Here is a 21931-nt window from a genome sequence, read left to right as displayed (position 1 = left end):
AATCTTCACGCAGCGCGAGGAATCCGTCTCTGACCCGTCCTCCCCCTGCAGGAAAATCCAAACTGTCGAAGAAACCAACGATAAACCCGAGGATCAACCATCAGATGACAACAATGTATACTACGCGTCCTTCTCCGGGAGTCAATCCAACGTTCTCAAGTTTGAAGTTGCAGGTGTCCCGTTGGAAATGCTCGTTGATTCAGGGGCAGACGCCAATAATGTAACCGTGGATGCTTGCAACTGAAACAAGCTGAAATTCGGGTTATGTCATCTTCAAAGGAGACAAATCGCCCAAGAAACAATTCACAGTCACAAATAAGCATACACATTGAATAAATGCTGTCTAACAGTGTACAATGCTGAATAAACCAGGATGTCGAATTATGTGCTGAAAAAAGCTCATTGAGATCGATAGATACGCCTTTATTCCGCCGTTTGCTCTGATATGATTAATTTACTTATTAAAAGCTTTATAAACGTTGTCTGTCTTCCTGATTCAGAACTAGAAGTTTGATCTAATAACAAGATGAATAAGTGTTATTTGCATATACATTGACGCTTTGATTCAACTGTTTTCAATTGCTTTAATAAAATGCTATATTAGACGTCTTATAAATGTTTTCTAGTTTCATTATTAAATTTCATTGCATTGCTTTACAATATTGCTGAATAAAGGTGAATACAGTCAGCAAAATAGCTCTTATACCACTATGCGCCCATGTTTTAATTTAATGCTTTATAAATGCTTTATAAACGACGTATTAGATTCATTATTCCACAACACTGCCCGACAAACAATTCAGAGTCACAAATAAGCATGTCGGGATGTCAAATTATGTGCTCAGAAAACCTCTTTGAGATCGATGATACGCCTTTATTCCGCTGATTGGTCTGGTTTGATTAATATACTTTTTAAAATCTATACAAACGATGACTGTCTTCCTGATTCAACACCAGAAGTTTGAGCTAATAACATACTGAATAAGTGTAATTTTCACATACATTGACGCTTTAATTCGACTGTTTTAAATTGATTTAATAACATGCTTTATTTATACGTTCAATAATTGTTTTCTAGCTTCATTATTAGATTCCATTGCATTGCTTTAAAATATTGCTGAATAATGGTGAATACTGTCAGCAGAATAGCTCTTCTACCACTATGCGTCCATGTTTTAATTTCATGCTTTGTAAATGCTTTATAAACGGCGTATTCATTCATTATTCCACAACACTGCTTTAGGCTAACAACAAAACGAAATTGGTAGCATAGTGGTTACCGTTTCCGGTTTCCAAGTAGAAGGTCGTGAGTTCAACCCCAGCCTCAACCCGTTTTTTTATTTATTTTCTACGCCTAATTAATTTAAATCGTAATCATAGATCGTATAACTCACGACAACCAATTCATAGATCTATCGCAAAGAATAGCATCGTTTCCATCAAAATTAGAGAGATGGAGAGGTAACGTTGGTCTCATGTTAAACAACTATGAATGAATTAATCATTCTCACATCTCCTTGAATTAGCTAGAGTTACGGCTGGGAGTGCTGATAGGTATTCAGATTCAAGCTTTTGTTGCTTATTTAGCTACCCATATGATGTATTCTAGGATAGCGCAGATGGCAAGGCAAGCGGCTGGTGATCGGAAGGTCATGGTTTGAATCCCATCTAACGACATATGTGTGTGTGTGTTATTATTAAAAATAGTACAAGTATTATTAAACATGAAGTGGAATAAAATCGTCAAGAAGTCGTTTATTCAATAGGCAATTGTTTGTTGGGCGTACATTTATCGCATATGGCAACGATACACCATTGAATATTTGGGGTAAAAATTCACTGCAGAAATCGGAATTGACGGTAGATCTACGGTAGCCGATTTCTGTGTGGTTGAAAAAGGACAAAACTGCAAAACAGCACGAGATGCTCAAAGTGGGAACGGATAACCAAGTGGAAAAGTTGGAGTCTTTCGCTTGCATTAGGGATGTTGAAGTCCACGTTCACATGCAGCCACACATCAAGCCCGTTGCTCAACCTGTTCGCCGACTTTCGATACCACTTGAAGCAGAAGTGAATCGTAAACTCGACGATATGCTGAGCCGTGACATAATTGAGCCAAAGACCGGTCCAACAACATGGGTTTCCCCATTGGTGGTGGTCGCCAAAGCCAGTGGAGGGCTGCCTCTATGCGTAGACTTTCGAAGAGTGAATCGAAGCGTCTTGCGGGAGTATCACCTAATGCCCAATGGGTGGTGGCACCATTTGGAGTAAGTTGGATATTAACTATTATTTTCTTCAGGTAGTGGTTGATGCGGAGTCTCGCGATATTCATACTTTCATAACAACGAAAGGGTTGTATAGGTTTAAACGGCTTCTTTTTGGCATCGTAACTGCATCAGATATATTTCAAAGGGTTGGTTGATGAGAAACTGTGTGGATGCGACGGAACGCATTGGTATCTAGACGACATTTTTGTAGTAGGCAGAAACCTTGAGGAGCATAACACTAGACTTAAACAAGTTATGGATAGGCTGGAGCATAGAGGGATTCAGCTTAACTGGGACAAGTGTTTGTTTAGAGCTGAGGAAGTTGAGTTTCTCGGGCACAAAATCTCAAAATCTGGTATAGTACCATCTGACACAAAAGTAGCAGCAATCTTAGCTTTCCGTCGATCTACTAGCGATAGCGAGGTCCGCAGCTTCTTAGGGCTGGCGAAATATCTCAATAAGTATATTCCTGATCTTGCAACCAGAGATGAACCACTAAGAGAGCTCACCAGAAAGGGAATAAAATTTTCTTGGGAATCACACCACGAAGAAGCTTTTCAGACGATTAAGCGAGCCATGGCAGATGTGCAGAAGCTAGGATTTTATGATGCAAGTTACAGAACGGCAGTGGTTGCAGATGCCAGTCCAACGGGACTCGGGGCAATGCTAGTGAAGACGGATAACTTTGGGGTGGAAAGGGTCATCAGCTTCGTTTTCAAGTTTTCTTCGGAGACTGAAAAGCGCTACTGTCAGACCGAGAAAGAAGCTTTGGCTTTGGTGTAGGCCGTTGAAAAGTTTCATTTTTACCTTCTTGGGATGAAGTTTGACCTTGTCACAGATTGTAAGGCTCTGTTATACTTGTTTACATCTTGGTCAGGCCCAGGTCACAGTGCTTTGACTATGAAGTTGTTCACAGTCGTGGTGACCAAAATGCTGCTGATGCTCTTTCACGACTTTCAAGCACAGTCCCTGAACCATTTGATTCAGCGGAAGAAATTATTGTCAAACATATCGCTTCTCTTGTTTGGATAACGATTCTTTAGACTTACTGCCTATTGCATATCGTATTGTTTCTGTAGAGATTTGCAACGTTGGAGGAGTGCTGTTCCGGGTAGATCGCATCGTGGTACCGGCTTCTTTACGGCAACGTGTTCTCGACACTGCCCATGATGGTCATCCTGGCGTGAACATGATCAAGTCGCATCTTCGTACATCCGTGTGGTGGCCGAAGCTTGACGCTGATGTGGAGTCTTTCGTAACAGGCTGCAGAGGATGTATTTTAGTATCGGCTCCTGATGTTCCTGAACCACTGATTCGTAAAGAACTGCCTAATGGACCCAGGGAACACATCGCTATCGATTACCTTGGACCACTTCCAGAGGGACAACATCTATTCGTTATAGTAGATTGCTATAGTCGATACGTTTAGTTAACATCATTCCGTATTGGCCGCAGATGAATGGCCAGGTGGAGCGACAAAATCGCTCTATCCTGAAACGATAGAGGATTGCTCAAGAACTTGGCAAATATTGGAGGGAGAAGCTTCATAAGTACTTGTTTGTCTACCATGCAACGACTCATTCAATCACAGAACAGCCACCATCTACGTTGATGTTTGGAAGGCGAATTAAGAGTAAACTGCCCCGTGTTCCAGTTCATGCAGATGACGAGGCGGTGAGAGATTCCGAAAAGCTACAAAAGCAGAAAGGGAAGGAGTATACGGACAAGAAACGCCGAGCTCAACATAGCGAGATTTGTGAAGGCGACCGAGTTTTTATGAAAGGGATAAGAAAGGAGCATAAGCTGCAAGCCGATTATTCACCCGAAGAATTTCTGGTAGTAAAGAAAGTGGGATCTGATCCGTTCAACAAAATCAGGTATAGAATTCCGACGCAACATCACTGATCAGACTTTGGCTACTAATCGAGATATTACGGACACTCCGAAGGGTGAAATAGGACCGACACGTTCTAAGCGTCAACTAGCTAAGTTTCAGGATTATGTGCCTTATTAACATCAAGAAATTAAGGGTGGGATTGTAGGATCTAACGCTCTGGCACCACTTCTCGAGTAGTGTGACAGGAGCTAACGGAAAGAGAAAAGGGATTGATGGACCGATGTGGAGTGGTATTCGTTGGTCGAGAAAATGTACGCTCTGTAAGAAGGGGATAATAAACGCGAATTTCGATTACAATAAATATTGGTTTCTTCATTACTACACTGACTGTTGGAGATGATCAATGCAGCAGCTCTGTACAAAACCGTGTGGATCAGTTTCTCAAATAGCTAACTGAGACTACAAAGTATGGATACACCTCGATAATTGGTGACACACTTGTAGCTTCCGGATTTATGGACCATGCATTTGGGAACGTTCTGTCTTGGAGCGATGGGCGTCGCCAGCGTAGCGGCGCAGTTCTTCAAAAACACAGGAGGCAAGCTGACTGTTCCGGGTCCATTCGTTGAATCAAGTTCATTGAGGGCTTTCCGAACTTCGTCTGGAGAAAACTGTATACACGGTAGATTGATGTTATGGGACGGTATCTGCTCAAAACAGTTTTGACGTTGTACGGGCGATGCTTTACTAAACACGCTCTCGAAAAAAGTAGCAAAGAGATTAGCTGCTTCTGAGCTTGAGCGAAAATTTGTTCCATCGAAGTAAATCGAGCCAGGGATTCCGTTTCCAGCTTTGCGTTTCTCGATGAAGTCCCGGAAGCGTGAAGGATTTTGCTTGACGGTTGACTGAATACTGAGCAAATAGTTTTCATGGGTTGCAGATAGAATGATTTTGTACTCCAACTCAAGCTCAAGGAGTCTAGCTTTGTCGGACCCAATTTCTCTAAGGAAATATCCCAAGTAACAATTTTGGTTTTATGAGGGTTCTGTAGACCTTAATTTTGACTTGTAGCATGCTTTAAAACCACTATTAAACCTAAAATGTTACTCAGGATCGGTTGCGCATCTTACGTACAGTTTATATTTTTACCGAAAAAACTTTGTTTTAGACATCATTCCGATAAGAAGTAACGTTTTCGTGCTAAAATTTATTGAAAAATTGATGATTGCCCATAACAACGAATAATACGAAACTTCATGCAAATATTTCCGATTCGTCATTTGGTGTGGAACTGGTCATCTGTCAAAGTTAAGTAAAAAATCACTAAATGAAACTCAGCCCAAATAATTTAACTAACTAATTTTCACTTAAATTTGTCAACTGGAAAATTTTCATAAAACCCACCGTACTTATTTATGACAGACAAGGAAGTGATTTTGACAATCACCTGCAGTCGGATGTTGGTTGCTTATTGTTATCCTTTCTTTCATACCATGAATACTCGCGCTTTGCTAAAACAGAGCAATTCGTCCGCCCCTCAGGGTTTTTTTTGTGGCAAATGTCTTCTTGGCCACCTGCTGAGTACGTTACTGATCACTACTCATCACTGCTAAGATGTCTTGAGTTTCATGCATTTGATCTAATTCCTTTGTTTTGGATAAATGAAACAGTTATGGCATATGCACCAGGTTTTGGCCCTACCGATTTAAATCACATATGCTTTAACTGGTATACAAGTCAATACTTACATCCCCTATTATTCAATTGTTGCTTCACTATGAAGAGTTCATCGGCCCTCCTCATACGAGCAACAAGCAACCCGCAGTGTGTAGCCGCACAGTAAGCACAGAGACTCAAATTAGTCTTGAGAAGAGAGCAACCAACTCTCATCCGGACATGGAACATGTGAATCTTGATGCCAACGAAAATCGAAACACTTGAACATAGTAGATGAAGCAAAAGGAGGCAAAAAACAACAGCCGCAGAACATGTTCCGGCTGTAATGCTGAAAGGAAAGAACCATTATTCATGCCGGTCACGAGTGAAATCAGCGAAAATTAGCAACGCAAAACAACCCCCACACGGTGGTCGGAGGGGAGACTGGGTGACGGGGCAAGGGCCGCTACCAGAGTTGATGGTGGAGATTTGGATTTCAGATCGCACTTTGGATCTGGTTTCTTCCTTACCTTAGCTCGAGTCAATCCGAGTGAAATAAAAGTGAAAATTTTGGAAATTGACGCCAAGAGAAAGGAAAGGACCGAGACCATGTTTGGCTGCTACACATCTCTCCGCGTGACTGGGCGGACGTAATATAACTATAAAATCAGCTCCCAATCAAGTGACATGGACGGTGAGCAACAAGCGAACCTTTTCAAGCTGCTGAAATATCACGTTTAGACTTTTCAAAACCCGAAAAGACTTTTAAGAGCTGAATTTTAATCGTCGATTGTAAAGTAAGGATTCGTTAAATCAAGTGGATGTGGATTTACAATGACTTGACTGGATTTACCCAGAGACCACCTGTGGTCAATTGGACTCCTGTAAAATTAGGTACATAGGAGTTCCATTTCGATTATACTGTGAGCCCTCTATAATTGTTTTGAAGGTTCTCGTTACGTGGCTTTTCTGTTTGTTTATTTTTCTGAAGGGTAGTGTAAATCTTCTCTGAGTTTACATATCAAGTACAATGATTATAAAAAACTAATATATAGAATCCTATGTTTGAGGATGGACCATTCGCAAAAAAAAAACAAAATAAGAAACCACATACTTGTGTCAGTTTCCATCAACCGTTGTTTAATTTCCTGGAAATAAAGCGCTGCAACCCCAAGTGGTATTCCCCAAATAAATCATCCAAATTGGCTAATTTTGCTTCTCCCCATGAAGATAAAAAAAATACCATCCCACTTTTATGAGCATTCTAATGAACCGTCGCTAATCGTTATATTGCTGCCGTTGCTTCTGCCACTGGCCACACGGACCAAAATGGAATTATGTCTGCTGCAAAACTAGAAGCCTGTATTTCATTCTGATCGCGGTCAACCTCTCGTACATCCGTACGTAACCGGGGAACGAAAACACTGATATATGTTTTCATTTAACTAAAAATACCGTTAGCACCCAAGATTCATCTGGTATTAATTTATTCAATGCGATCGATCGAACCGAATGGTCACTCTGCTACGGTCTTCCGTCTACAACACCCTCGGAGCCTATTAGCCAGCAGCCGGTCCGGTCCATGGTCATTGCTGCTTCGAATTGCTGGACCCTCCGACGGTCTATGTCTACATGGCTACATAGCGGCATCGGTCGGTGGCCGGTGGGCGCCACGTTCAGGTTCTACTCACAATCAACTCGTCTCATGCCAACCGAACATGCCACGGTGGGTTCAACGGTTGAGTGGTATCGTATATAAATTGATTGCTTGCGAAAATTAACGACATCTCGCCAAGTAAAGGAATTCGAACAAATTTCCACGGCTTCATAAACTGTAAAATTTATGACTGCAGTGCCGTTTGTTGCAAATCCCACTTCTCGGTATTCGGAAATATTTACGACTGAAGACCCCACCGAACAGATGGATGCTGTTAGCATGCAAGATAACGGGAGAATCTTCCCAATCACACGGTCCCCTTTCCTTGTGCGTCGTCCGTGACCGACGCAAGTGGACGATAATAAGATGCTCTAATAGGTGTGATCAAGACTTAAGCTACATTTGAAAATGGTGACCAGTTGACGGCTCGAAGCAACTGCTTCTCCGGCAGGGCAAACGATTAATTTTACTATCGACAACATTTTTGCCTAATGATGACACACAAGTACGCGTTTGTTTCGTGACCGATCCGTTGAATTGCTCTTTCTCCGACAAACAACAACGCAATTCGATAATAGTAATAATATCCAGGAAGACTGACACGCAGCTGAGTGTTTGCTACAGTAGGTAATCGGATGCTGGATCGTTAAAAAGCTCACTTCAATCTTCACGCACAGCAGTTAGTCCCGGGCAGCAGTAAGGTCGTCCAGTTTGGTTGGGCGCTTGTTGTTTATGATTATTCTTTCACATTTGACGTTAATTGTCGATATAGAGCTTGCTTTATGTGAAGAAAGTTCTCAGTTGAAGGCACTGTGAAAGGAGAAATCCGGACCTGCTTGCAGTGGATGATGTTGTGGAAATTTTCGACTAAAAATAGAACTGCAGTTGATTGGTTTGTATGATATTATGCAAATGGGGATATTTTGGGAATTTCCATTCCATTGAAAAACACGGCTCAGGCTGAACCGGTACCTTTGAAACCGAGCATCAAAGTTGTCATTTCGTGTCCAACGGATTGTCATCGATACAAATTTTGACAGCATTAGTGCTTTCTTCATTAGCTTCAATTTGTTTGTGCCACTTTCCAATTGGAGTATCCTGCCTTGCCCGCATTATGATGCAGCCACGCATATTAAATATTCAAGGATATTATAAGCTATGAATTGGGTTTTTAGTGGAATACTCATAAGAGCAGGAAAGGGTGATAATTTTCCATTTAGTTCCACTTAGCATTTTGTATCTTTGACGGATACGTATTTCGACAACAATGTCTATCCCCCTAAGTATTCATCCCCTAGGTAAAAACTGAAATTACTACGTGCGAAATCGAAACCTTGTTACACTCCCGATCTAAAGTTTGGGATCCCACTTTAAAAAACAAATAATCCCTGCGTTTTGGTCAAGCGTCGTTGTGACAATTTGGTCGAGGCCCATTTGGAGTATGAGAGAGTAATTGCAGTAAGATCAAAAGTGCCTGAATAACATGCAAGAACTTTCATGGATTTTTTTACCTCTGTTCTATTGTAGTATATCCCGTGTCCTTAGTTTAGTGCATGTCGTATTACTCCATCACTATTGAGAAATGATGAAGTATTCGATTTTTTTTTTTCCGTTGTCATTCTCGCATTTATCGCAAGGATCCGACTCTAATTGAAAGATCCCGCTATTTGTACCCTTCGGAGTGCTGAAACACCCTTCAAAGGCGCGCTCGTTTGTCATTCAAAATTGAATTCCTTAGCAGCAAAATTAAGGAATGACACCGCTAATGACCATGCATCAGAACCCTAGTCGAAACCACTTAAAACTAGGAAACAACGAATAGAAGATTAGGAATCAAATAGATGAAGCTTGAGCTTGACTGACCGCCCACGGTTGCCAGATCAGCTGTAATTACACAGAGAACCAATAGACGATGCTTGGGACTAGCAATCATCCTCAATGTGTAAAAACTGGTGATCTTAAATTAGGCAATACCAGCGCCGGCCGCGCCCGAACACAGGTCAAGAAAGGAATAGGAAGGATTGTGTTGACATGACACTCGCTTTGATGGAAGCCGAGAACACCTCTGCACTTCCACGAGGAATCACTGGGATGTTGGATAAGAGGGTTGGGTTTGCAGCAGTGTTCGTTTTGGTAAACGATAAGCTGAATTGATGTCCTAACGATCATATAACGCGAAGGAGCTTGGGACTAAACCCACGGTCTTCTGCTCAGTAAGCAAAAACGTTTGACACTAGGCAGACGAGCACCTTTTTAATCACCGAGTTGCTGTTATTACCATGTAGTCATATTAACAAATAAAACGATTGACGAATCTTAAATGTTGATGGGCCTGAGATTAGACTCATGATGTTCTGATCAGTAAGCAAAAACGGTTGCTCTAAGGCCACCGAGCCTCTCATATCACATAATACCGTTGCTCAAATTTTGTGTATCCATTCAAACCCGGAACCAACGACAACAACGAGTTTCGCAAAATACACGATACACAAGCGATTTTACCATAAATCTCTTTGATATGTAAGGACCTGGTACCGCGTTTTTCTGCTCAGTAAGCAGGCCACTGTAACCGACGATCTTTCAAATCCGAAAACTAAAAACTACGAAAAAGTACTTAGTACTTAGTACTACGTTCAATGACAGGGTCCTATCCAGGATTACATCTGAAAATCCAAATCTGGCCAACGCCCACCCTAAACCAAAACCTGTTCTTATCCACCTGAACTGACTAACGAATGGAAGACTTTGACTACCCAGCCATGCTATAGTCTCATTCCGTGCCTTATGGCAACTTGATGATTCTATTGCGCTCATCTTTTGGCACCACCCAGGGGAGACTTGGTCCTGTACCCAATGCTTAACTTATCTCCATTCCACTCAGCTACTCGCAATTTCTTGTGATATAGTGAGCGGAATATTATTATATGAGATAATTCAATGCAGACGTCTTTCCAAATTTGGCAGATCGACAGGTATTCGGTGAGTTACCACGATAGTTGCTATTCAACAACTCGACAACGTCCCATCGTCAACGCCTGCTATGAGAATTTCCCATTGCAGACGCCAACGAAATGACGTCATCGAGCTATCGATCAGCTACCCTGGTTATCGCCTGGCACGATGCTAGGAGGCGAACCGGAAGAATCGATGAGCTACCTCTCCCCCAATTAGGAATCAAATAGATGAAGACTAACTAACTAAGTTTTTCCTTGTTTCAAGATCATCCTCGGTGGACAAAGCCGAGTCTTGTCACTATCAACAAGGCATAAAAAGTAACAAGGACAAAGAGATGTGTTCCTTGGATTACTGAAAAACCCTTTTTTCCCTAGTTTGAAGTAGTCAGGACTAGGAATCGGTGGTAGATCTTACGTCCCGTAACGTACCACAAAAATGTGATCTACCCACGTTACGGAGCATGGATTACTCGAAGTTGCGATACTGAAGATATGATCACAGAAAAGCAGACATAACACTCTTAAAATGTTAATCAAATTCACTTTTAACGGTCAATTTAAATGTTTCTTAGTTGCAAGTAGAGCGATTCCAGACGGATTTGCACATGCATTTATTTCCGCATTTTTTTTTGTTTGGCTGAAAATTTCAGAAACGGTTTTCATGACCAAAAATGCCATTTTGAATCTTCAGATCACCAATTTAAATCAAGCCTTGATGTAGAAAAAGGCCAATAGAAAAATGTCAAACTTATTTTCAGAAAACTGTTGCTCAGAAAATGTTTGTCCAATCGGTTTGGTACTTTATGACATTTGGTAGGGAAAATTTAAAACCATTTGAAAAAAAAAATGAATCCTATTTTTTTTTAATTAAAATAAAAACTTAAAAAACTTTGAGTGTGTTGGTTAATTTCCTTTAAATCCCGTTTTAATTGCTTATCTTTTGACAGATACGCGTATTTCGTCTATTACTAGCAGACTTCATCAGTGCCAAGTACTCAACACCACTTGGCACTTATGAAGTCTGCAAGTAGTAGAAGAAATACGTGTATCTGTCAAAAGATAATCAATTATAACGGAATTTAAAGAAAATAAACCAACACACTCAAAGCTTAGTATAAAGGGATTCCGTTAAGAGGTTCAACAAATTTAAAAGATTGATCTTTTGTATTAATACCGTTGGTTCAATCCCAAGCTTTTTCGCATTATATGATCGTTAGGATATCAGTTCAGCTTATCGTTTACTAAAACGAACCCTCTTGCAAACCCAACCCTATAACTTAATATCCCAGTTATTATTATTATTATTTATTAGTGACACTTTATCACTTCTGTGACATTCGTGTCACAATATCCTAGTGATTCCTCGTGGAAGTACAGAGGACTACTCGGCTTTCATCTAAGAGAGTGTCACGTCAACACATTGCTACCCATTCCTTTCTTGACCTGCTTTCAGGTGCGGTCGGCGCTGGTATTGTCTAGTTTGAGATCACCAGTTTTTACATATTGAGTATGATAACTAGTCCCATACAAAGTCTATTAGTTCTCTGTGTAATTACAGCTGATCTGGCAATAACAGAGTAGCAACCGTGGGCGGTCAATCTTGCTCATGCTGCTCATAATGTGTCTCCCACTTAATTTTGCACTTACTGTGAAACACATGGTGTAGTGGCAAGCGTGATTACCTCTCACCCGCAGGCCTGGGTTCAATCCCAGTCGGCGCCGCCGGGATGTTCTGAGGCATAACATCTTTGATCACGCCTTCCTAAGGGAAGTAAAGCCGTTGGTCTACGGTTAATAGGGAAGTAAAGCCTTTCGTCTAAGGTCGATAGGTAGGATCCAAGTGTGGGAGCTGCCTACCTGGTGTCGGTAGCTTTGGTGCTCAGCACGGAAAACAAGATCGACGGAAAACAAATCATGGAAAAAAAAAAGTTTGAATCCTATGCTATGAACCATGCCTGAACACTTGATTTGAATTGTGACACACTTGGATTCAACCTGCCTCATATCGTGATATCGACAGTATTGCACAGCAAAGTTCACTACTTCACAGACTTTAAAAATGAATTGACAAATATATAAACAAAGCTGACAGAGGGCAGAGTTTACACATGTCTCTTTTAATAAAGTATTGCAAATTTTTGCAGAAACGCAAAATTCAAGAAACTTGCAGACAGTTTGCAAGCAAAATCCCATGCTGTGAGCTGTCAACTGTTTCATGTCAAATCATTGCGAGCTGTCAAAATAAATAGTTTGTTTTGGTTGTGTTAGAAGTAAACTGATCAAAATTTTTGAGTATCATGTAGTTTGGCTGCTGATCATTTGATTCCGGCTAAAGAATTGTTATGAATATGTCATGACTGGTTATGTGGGTAAGTGCAACTCGTAGTAACTCTAAAATTATAATTTCTGTAGTGAAAGTCTCACCTTATGTTTCCAGGATAATGAATAATGGCAGTGAACCGGGAAAAAAGGATTAGCCTTGTGGTTGAACAGGTTCACCGACGACACGCGTCGGAGAACACAAAATATCACGCACTAAAGGGTGTCCACGATGAAATTGCCACACTATGAAATTGCTCTAACTTTTTAACCGTTGGGTAGAATTTAATGAAAATTTGGGTGCATTTAGTTCAAAGTGCATTATTTACATCCTGCAAGTTTTAAAGTCCTGTGATCAAAACTCGCGGAAATGGGCATTACGTGCTGGAAAAGCCAGTAGGAGAACTGGCGACACTGTATGGAAAAAACCCTTCTACGATCTACAGATGGATCCATCAATTTGAAATAAACGGCAGCTTCAGTCGCGCTCCTTATGACAAATCTAGGAAATTTGGAGAGAAGGAGGTTGAATGGTTGCGTCAGTTGTATATCACGGATCCAACATTCTACCTTGACGAGGCTCAGCACCGATTCCAACAACATTTTTCAAAGGATATTAGCAAGTCTTATTAGCAAGTTTTATTGTTCAGAACTTCAGTCCTTGAAGTGGGACACATTCAACATTGTCTTCTTGGATGAGCTGTAATTTGACAACCGCGACATGGGTCGAAGTATGGGCTATGGCCCAATTGGTAAAATAATCCTTGACCGTGGTAACCATGTTCGACAAACGCGGATTTCACTACTCTGTTTCATGGGAGTTGGAGGATTACTGGAAGCATTTTCAACTGACGGGACTTTTTTCAGAAAGATTTTTTTGAAGCATTGTAGAAATTTTGCGTTGAGCGGCCAGGTGAATCAATATCCAGGTAAAAATTCAATATGGATTCTCGACGGTGCGAGGATTCACATTGACCCTAATATGGTACGGTACTTACGGTCATTAGGAATAATATTCGTTTTTCTTCCTGGTTACTGTCCACACATGAACCCGATCGAAATTTTATTTGGTCTGATCAAACAAATGTTCAATCGCTTTTACGACAACATGGATCATAACAGTCTTAAAGTATTTGTGCTCCAAATTCTAATAAAGTTCACAAGCTTTGATGCTACCAAGCTTTTTAAAAAATGTGGTTACTATCCAGGGGGATGGTTTGAAGCCAAGTTTGAACCAAGCCAATAAACACGAATAATCATTAAAAACCGAGTTTTATTTATTAAAAATAGAAAACCAATCGATTTACTGTTTCAACAGGGGTTAACAAACATAAAAAAAATCACATATGATCGATGTCAGGACAATCGACGACCTTCTCAGCGTACAGTCTTGATTCTTCTCCCTCGGAAACTTTGAGCGAATGCTTGATGGCTGAAATTAAAGACTTGTTGTTCCGTCTGCAAGCTTTAAGTTTCTCAATTTTGTTCGCAGTTCACTAACACTGGTCTCCACCTTTTCGAAAGCTTCCTCGATTTCCGCTATCTCGATCCCGAAGTTTTCATTCACAGTTTCAGAAATTGTAGCATCCTCGACCAGGGTTACTTCCACTCACTTGCTATAAAAAAATGTTTTTCAGAATTATGAAATCATGAGATGGTAAAGTGATAATTAGAACTTGAAAGTTACAAGATGAGGACGTGAAGTATGTGTTTGACACATAAAATCTGTCAATATTGCTTTCAGCGCGTCACAATCAGCGATTTTACGACTCATGAGTGCTCACTCTGAGTGAACGCTCACGAATCATAAGATCGCTTATTGTGACGCTCTGAAAGCAAAATTGTCAGGTTTTATGAGTAAAACACATTCTTTAAACCCTCTTCTCGTTACTTACAGTTACAACATATCATTTTATCATCTAATGATTGCATAATTCCGAAAAATATGTTTTTATAGCAAGTGAGTGGAAGCAACCCTGTCCTCGACTGATTCCGAAAGTACTGCCTGCGTACTGGTTTCGTCCACTTCAATAAACAGGTTTTGTAAATGATCCGGTGGCGATCCAGTTGTTAGGGAATCTCTCAGATGTGCAGGGGAGCTTCGTATCTGGTTCGCCCACAAAACGAAACTGGCATCCAAAGGCTTCACAAATCGATGCAGGTTCACTGTTTTCAATTTGGACACCAGCTTCATCAGGCTTTGATTAGCATCCGCTCCAAATCTGTCCTTTAAGCCACCGGCGGTTTTCCCCAGCGCCAATACCTGCTTTGCCCAGTCGTAATCCTTTGCACTGGTCAGCGAAGTAGAGTAAACAAAGACGGACATTTTGACCGTAAGTCCATTAAAACACTTCAAGAAGTCATCACTTAGATCTGAAAGTCGTAAGATGCTCCGTCTGTACTGCAGCAGGAAGAACCGAACCCTGTCCTCCCAATACGGTTTTGTGATGGGACTCCATTCCACTCGCTCTTCACACCCTTCCTCGGCACGCTGGTACAATATTTCACGCTTCAGAATAGGGCTGTACGTAATCCATAACTGTTTTTCAAATTGGTCTATATCGTTCGCCTGTACATGAAGCACCTCTAGTGGCCTGTCCTTCTTTTGTGCCCGGAATTCACGTTCGTGAGCCTTGATGGGAAAATCTAAAATAAATATTTCTTTCTCAGGCTCACATCCTTCCATTCCGCCAGCAGAGCAATCATTTGCTGATGGATCGGCTTCGATATCTTCATCCAGATACTCCATGTCTTCGTAATCAATGTCGTTGTTACTGTTTTCACTTCCACTATTTGAACTTGTGGAATCATCATGCTGCCGCAGGCTGCTGTTGGACATTCCGGAATGCACAGCTGCAAAAGAAATCAAATTTATAGAACACACACCGATGATTACTAAACAGTAAAGGAAATCACCGAAAATTAGTCAGTCCGCATCGTGCTCTCTTGCCGTGCGGATCTATTTGCTTTTTCCTGAAGGAAGTGTTACTACTACCTAAAGCTACAACAAATTTAAACAGCACTTTTCAGTGCTCAACCTGTAAAAATTTTCTACCTTGTTCAACTCTTATTCCTCTTCGATCCTTGTTTGGACCCTACCCGAGGTAATCCTTCTTGGATATCGATTTGGAAAATTCCTCTTCGATCCTTCAGATTCTTATAGTAATCTGCTTGGAAGTCGATTTGGATAAAAATTTACTGCCGCCATGGCGCCTAAACGCAAAAGAAAGGGGCAAACTCTTGACCCCCCTTCTGATGAAATTAATTTGAGTAATCAATTTGATTTGCTCACGGATGATGAGAATGATCCATCATCCAAGAAAAATTCTAGTAAACTTTCCCGGCTTAATGCCAAGAAGGAAAAGATTTCCCCTATTGTGATAACCACTTCCAATTTCCATGCTCTTCGCATGGAACTTTTGAACTTCGTGAAAGTTAAGTTTTCACTGCAAATTGGACGTCGGGGTGAATGCCGTGTATTGGCTGAAACCTTGGACGGATTTAAATGTCTTCTCAAGTATCTTACTGAGAAGAAGCACAATTTTTTTTACTTACGACACCAAAACTGAACGTGTGTTCAAGGTTGTCATGAAAGGACTGCCCAGTGGTGAATCCCTGGATCAGATCAAATATGAACTGGCAAAATTACTTGGAGTTGTGCCACTCCAAGTAATCAAAATGAAAATGAAATCCCGTCCTGGCGATTCGCGCAACGGGATTTCTAATGATTTTTATTTAGTTCACTTCAAGTCTAGTGAACTAAACAACCTTAAGGCCTTAGAAAAAGCTAGCCTTATGCTCCATGTCCGAGTGAAGTGGGAACACTTCAGGAAGACTGGAGACTCACCCTGTGCCGTAAGTGCCAGGGATGGGGTCACGGAACTAAAAATTGCTACATGCCAGCTAAATGCATGAATTGTGGTGATTCCTCTCACGCAAAGGACGACTGTCCTGTGAAGGAAGATCCTAAGAAATTTAAATGTTCAAATTGTGGTGAAAACCACAAATCCAATTTTTGGGAATGTAAGACTCGCAAAGCGATCCTACAATCTCGTTCTAACCGTCAGGTAGGAAACGCTCCACGTTTCCGACCAGGTACAAATTCCTCTGCTGTTAACAACGGTCAGCGAGGAACAAATTCTACATTCGTACCCGTAGGTACAAATATCTCCCCTGCTTCAAATGTTTCATCTGTACCTACTCCCCTCGCTGCTAACAATGTTCAGCGAGTTAATGGAGCTACCTATGCTGCTATTGCAGCGGGTAGAAATCAAAATACTAACCAACGTTCTAATGGAAATTTTGACAATTTTGACTTAGGAAGCATTACTGCCCCTAAAATGGAATTTTTACAGAATTCATTAATTGACATGATTTCTGATATGCTTAAATCTAACTCCATGTTTGATGCTATTCAAACTGGAGTAAAATTTGCTAATAATATTGTCATGACTTTAAAATTCAGCAATGGATTTTAAAGCTTTAAACATTTTAAATTGGAACGCTCGATCTCTTAAAGATAATGAAGACGAGCTATTTAATTTTTTGAGAGTTCATAACGTGCATATTGCCGTTATAACTGAAACGTTCCTTAAACCTGACCATAAGGTTAAGAAGGACGCAAATTACTTGATTTATAGAAATGATCGTCTTGATGGACCCTGTGGTGGCGTTGCCATCATTATTCATAGACGAATCAAGCATAAAATTCTTTCTTCATTTGAAACCAAAGTTTTTGAAACTTTGGGAGTTTCTGTTGAAACAAAATTTGGACAACTTACGTTTATAGCTGCCTATTTGCCATTCCAATGCGTAGGCCAGCAAAAGAATTTTCTCAAGGGTGACTTTCAGAAACTTACCCGTCATAGGTCTAAATTCTTCATTATTGGTGATTTTAATGCAAAACACCGCTCATGGAATAATGCTCAAAGCAATTCCAATGGTAATATTCTGTTTGATGATTGTTCTGCAGGTTATTACACTATTCAATATCCAAACAGCAACATGCTTTTCTTCTGCAAGAAATCCCTCCACTATTGATTTGGTCTTAACTGATTCATGTCAACTTTGTAGCCAACTGGTTACCCATGCTGACTTCGGTTCTGATCACCTTCCAGTAACTTTTGAAATATCCCAAGAAATAATTTGTAATCCCAACAGCTCTACTTTCAATTACCATAGAGCTGATTGGGAGCAGTATCGAACATTTATGGAATATAACTTCGATCCAAACATTCCTTTGCAAACCAAAGATGAAATTAATTATGCTCTTGAATCTCTAACTACTTCTATAGTTGAAGCAAGAGCTGCCTCAGTACCAAAATGCGAGGTTAAATTCGATTCAATTATAATAGACGATGATCTTCAGCTCTTGATCCGTCTTAAAAATGTCCGTAGGAGACAATATCAAAGAACACGCGATCCTGCCATGAAAGTTATCTGGCGGGATTTGCAAAAACAAATTAAAAAGCGATTCTCTGCCCTGAGGAACAAAACTTTTGAAAATAATATTTCTAAATTAGACCCGAGTTCCAAACCCTTTTGGAAACTCACAAAAATTTTGAAAAAACCTCAAAAGCCTATTCCAGCGCTTAAAGAAGGTGGTAAAATTTTGATCACAAATTTGGAAAAAGCTCAGAAACTTGCTAAGCAATCCGAGAGTTCCCATAATTTCAGTTTGGGTCTTACTAGTCCTATTGAGAATCAGGTTGCTCGGGATTTTCTGAATATTTTCTCTCGGGAAAATATTTTTGATGATTCCTGGGGGACTGATTTGGACGAAGTAAGGTCTATAACTAAAAATTTTCAAAATATGAAAGCTCCAGGTGATGATGGAATTTTCTATATCCTCATCAAAAAACTACCAGAGAGTACCTTGTCTTTCTTGGTAAAATTATTTAACAGATGTTTCCATTTGACATACTTTCCTGATAAATGGAAAAATGCAAAAGTTGTTCCAATTTTGAAGCCGGATAAAAATCCAGCTGAAGCTTCTAGCTACCGTCCAATAAGTTTGCTTTCTTCAATAAGTAAACTTTTTGAAAAGATAATTTTGAATAGAATGATGCTTCACATCAATACGAACTCAATTTGTGCAGATGAGCAGTTTGGATTTCGCCATGGGCATTCAACTACTCATCAACTCTTAAGAGTTACCAATTTAATTCGTTCAAACATATCTGAAGGCCACTCAACTGGAGTTGCTCTTCTAGACATAGAAAAAGCATTCGACAGTGTTTGGCATGAAGGTTTGATTGCTAAATTGAAAAAGTTTAATTTTCCACTTTATATTAGAAATTAGTTCAAAATTATTTAATTAACAGAACTATACTGGTAAGTTCCCAAAATTCCAAATCCAATCGACTACTTGTTAGTGCAGGAGTTCCTCAGGGTAGCATTCTTGGGCCTTTATTATATAACATTTTCACTTCTGACCTCCCTGATTTGCCTCAGGGTTGCCACAAATCTTTGTTCGTTGATGACACAGGCATTTCCGCTAAAGGAAGAAGCCTTCGTGTTATTTGCAGCAGACTGCAGAAAAGTTTAGATATGTTCTATTCTTATTTACAAAAATGGAAGATTTCTCCCAACGCTTCCAAAACTCAACTTATAATATTTCCACATAAGCCTAGAGCTTCGTTTTTGAAACCTAGTAGTAGTCACATAGTCACTATGAACGGAGTTCCAACTTCCTAGTCAAACCAAGTGAAATATCTTGGATTAATACTTGACCAAAAATTAGCTTTTAAAGATCACATTGAGGGCATTCAAGCCAAATGTAACAAATATATAAAATGTTTGTATCCTCTTATAAACAGGAAATCCAAACTTTGCCTGACGAATAAACTTCTAATATTTAAACAAGTTTTTAGACCGGCCATGCTTTACGCTGTGCCAATATGGTCTAGTTGCTGCACTACCAGGAAAAAAGCACTTCAAAGGATTCAGAACAAAATTCTGAAAATGATTTTGAAGTTGCCTCCCTGGTACAGTACAACCGAAGTACATAGAATTTCGAATGTTGAGACTTTAGCACAAATGTCCAACAAAATAATTAATAATTTCAGGCAAAAATCGTTGCAATCCTCAATTGCAACGATTAATTCCCTTTATACTTAGATAAGATTTAGTTTTAGTTTTTAGTTTTAAGATATCAATAGTTATACTGACATGCAGGTTAAAAAACCTGTTTAAAATACTGAATTGCCAAGACACGAACAATGTAAAAACACTTAGATATATATCATAACAATTAAGGCTGGTACGTTACTGCAGTAACTGGAGCACCTAGGTTAAAATGAAATGTAATTTATTTTGAATTTGAAACAAATAAAAAATTAAAAAAAAAAAAAAAAAAAACCGAAAATTAGTGCACAGTTTAAAAGAAACCACCGTACCGGTTGTTTTCCACGATGAAAATGAGATGGTTGCGTGTTTGTTTATCTGAAGCGGTCAGAACTGATCAGCTTTTGTGCTCATAAGCAGTGATGCCGGATTTTCGGAAAAAGTTTGGAAATAATCATTGCCATATTTTTAGCATCCCGGTTTTCTCTATGATGTTCGTTAAGTTTGCCCGTATATATTGTTCGATGTTAAGATAAACATTTTGTGATAAAATAGAATACATCTAACTAGTTTTTGGACAATTAAAACAAATTTATAAAGTTATTTTAAAACATCTAGATTATTTTAAATCGCAACACTGGCTGCAAAATCTTTAGGCGTTCCCCGACAGTTTTGCTCTCAATTCATGAGTTTTGACGTTCCACTGAAATCTGCAATATGCAAAAAAAAGTTTATCCACCCCCCTACCAATTAACATTTTTTTGTTTTTCTGGTGAAAATCAGTTTAATTTTATGAGTGTTCCTCATCAATTTATGTTTATTTATCACATTGCCATTGAAAATACGGCGTTTATATCTTTTCTTAAGATTTCATGTGATACATTTTTTTTTTTCCTTTGGTTTGTTTTTTTTTCCGTCGATCTTGTTTTCCGTGCTGAGCACCAATGCTACCGACGTGCCAGGAAGGCAGCTCCCACACCTGGACCCTACCTATCGACCCATCAACTCATGAACCGGGGACCAACGGCTTTACTTCCCATCCGAAGGAAGGCGTGATCAGAGATGTTATGCCTCAGAACATCCCGGCGGCGCCGACTGGGATTGAACCCAGGCCTGCTGGGGTGAGAGGTAATCATGCTTACCACTACACCACCGGCGCCGTTTGATAAATTATGAAAAATGGTAAAAAATTACGCAAAAAAAGTTTATCCACCCCCAAACGGATACTACAATTAAAGTGTGGTTTACAGAGTTTTAGTGTGTATTGCAACTTTCTTGAATGTAAACATTGTGTCTAGCTGTCATTTAGTGCTCTTGAAGTTTTGTGTTCAAAATTGGAAGTTATTTGTTTCAAAATGCCTAAAAAAGATCAAAATTTGATCAGAATCCGAAATTTGATTATTGAACATCACAAAACTGGCAAAAGCTACCGTGATATTGCCGATATTGTCCAGCTTCACAAAGATACGGTCGCTAGAATTGTGCAGATGTACAAAAAGCGTGGTTCTATCTCACCAGCTAAGCGATCGGGGCGTCCTTCAAAGACAACTGGCCGAATTGATCGAGCTATCGTGAAGAAGGCGGAGCTGGACCGGGGACTATCAGCTCCGAAAATTGCGAAACAGATTGAAAGCGAGTTTTCCATTCAACTGACTTCACAATCCGTATGAAATCGTCTTCATAAGAAAAGTCTTAAGGGCAGAGTGGGTCTTAAGAAGCCATGGTTGTGCATTAAAAAAATCAAGTGCCCCAGCAGAGAATGAAAAAAAAGTAAAACTTCATTTGATATTGATAATTATATAAAAAATGAGATGCGAAATTTCAATCAGAATACTAATGTAATCGATATTTCCTTTACCGATTTCTTTTGAACTGCGTACTGGGTCAGGAAAGCCTAAAGAAAAGTATTAGTTGTGCCCTCTGGAAGCTTTGATTATACAGGGTGTTTGGTTCCGGGTTTTACATATTTTCAGGGTAGATAGGGCTCCTAAAGTTATGAAAAAATCTCCATGAAACATAGGGTCGGAAATGACTGCTAAGTGAATTATTCAACATTTTATGTTTTTTAGTATTGCCAACTTTGGTTAGCTATATTTTTTTAATCTTAATGTGATTTTCTGATTTCAACATACCAAATGAAAGATTAAAGTCTTAGCTATCAATGCTCTTTGAAAAA

General features: G+C 39.8%; 1 pseudogene; it reads left to right on the top strand.

Annotated features, from left to right (window-relative positions):
- The first annotated feature begins 1923 nt into the window (after nucleotides 1-1923).
- LOC135710949 (uncharacterized) lies at nucleotides 1924-13936 on the top strand (annotated as a pseudogene).
- Nucleotides 13937-21931: the final 7995 nt, after the last annotated feature.

This window comes from Ochlerotatus camptorhynchus, unplaced genomic scaffold (assembly GCF_037179485.1).
Source record: "Ochlerotatus camptorhynchus isolate MF236.1 unplaced genomic scaffold, CSIRO-AGI_Acam_v1.1 ptg000408l, whole genome shotgun sequence".
NCBI classification, from domain to species: Eukaryota; Metazoa; Arthropoda; class Insecta; order Diptera; family Culicidae; genus Ochlerotatus; species Ochlerotatus camptorhynchus.
Note: the sequence above shows the minus strand (reverse complement) of the source record. Positions and strands in the feature narration are given on the sequence as shown.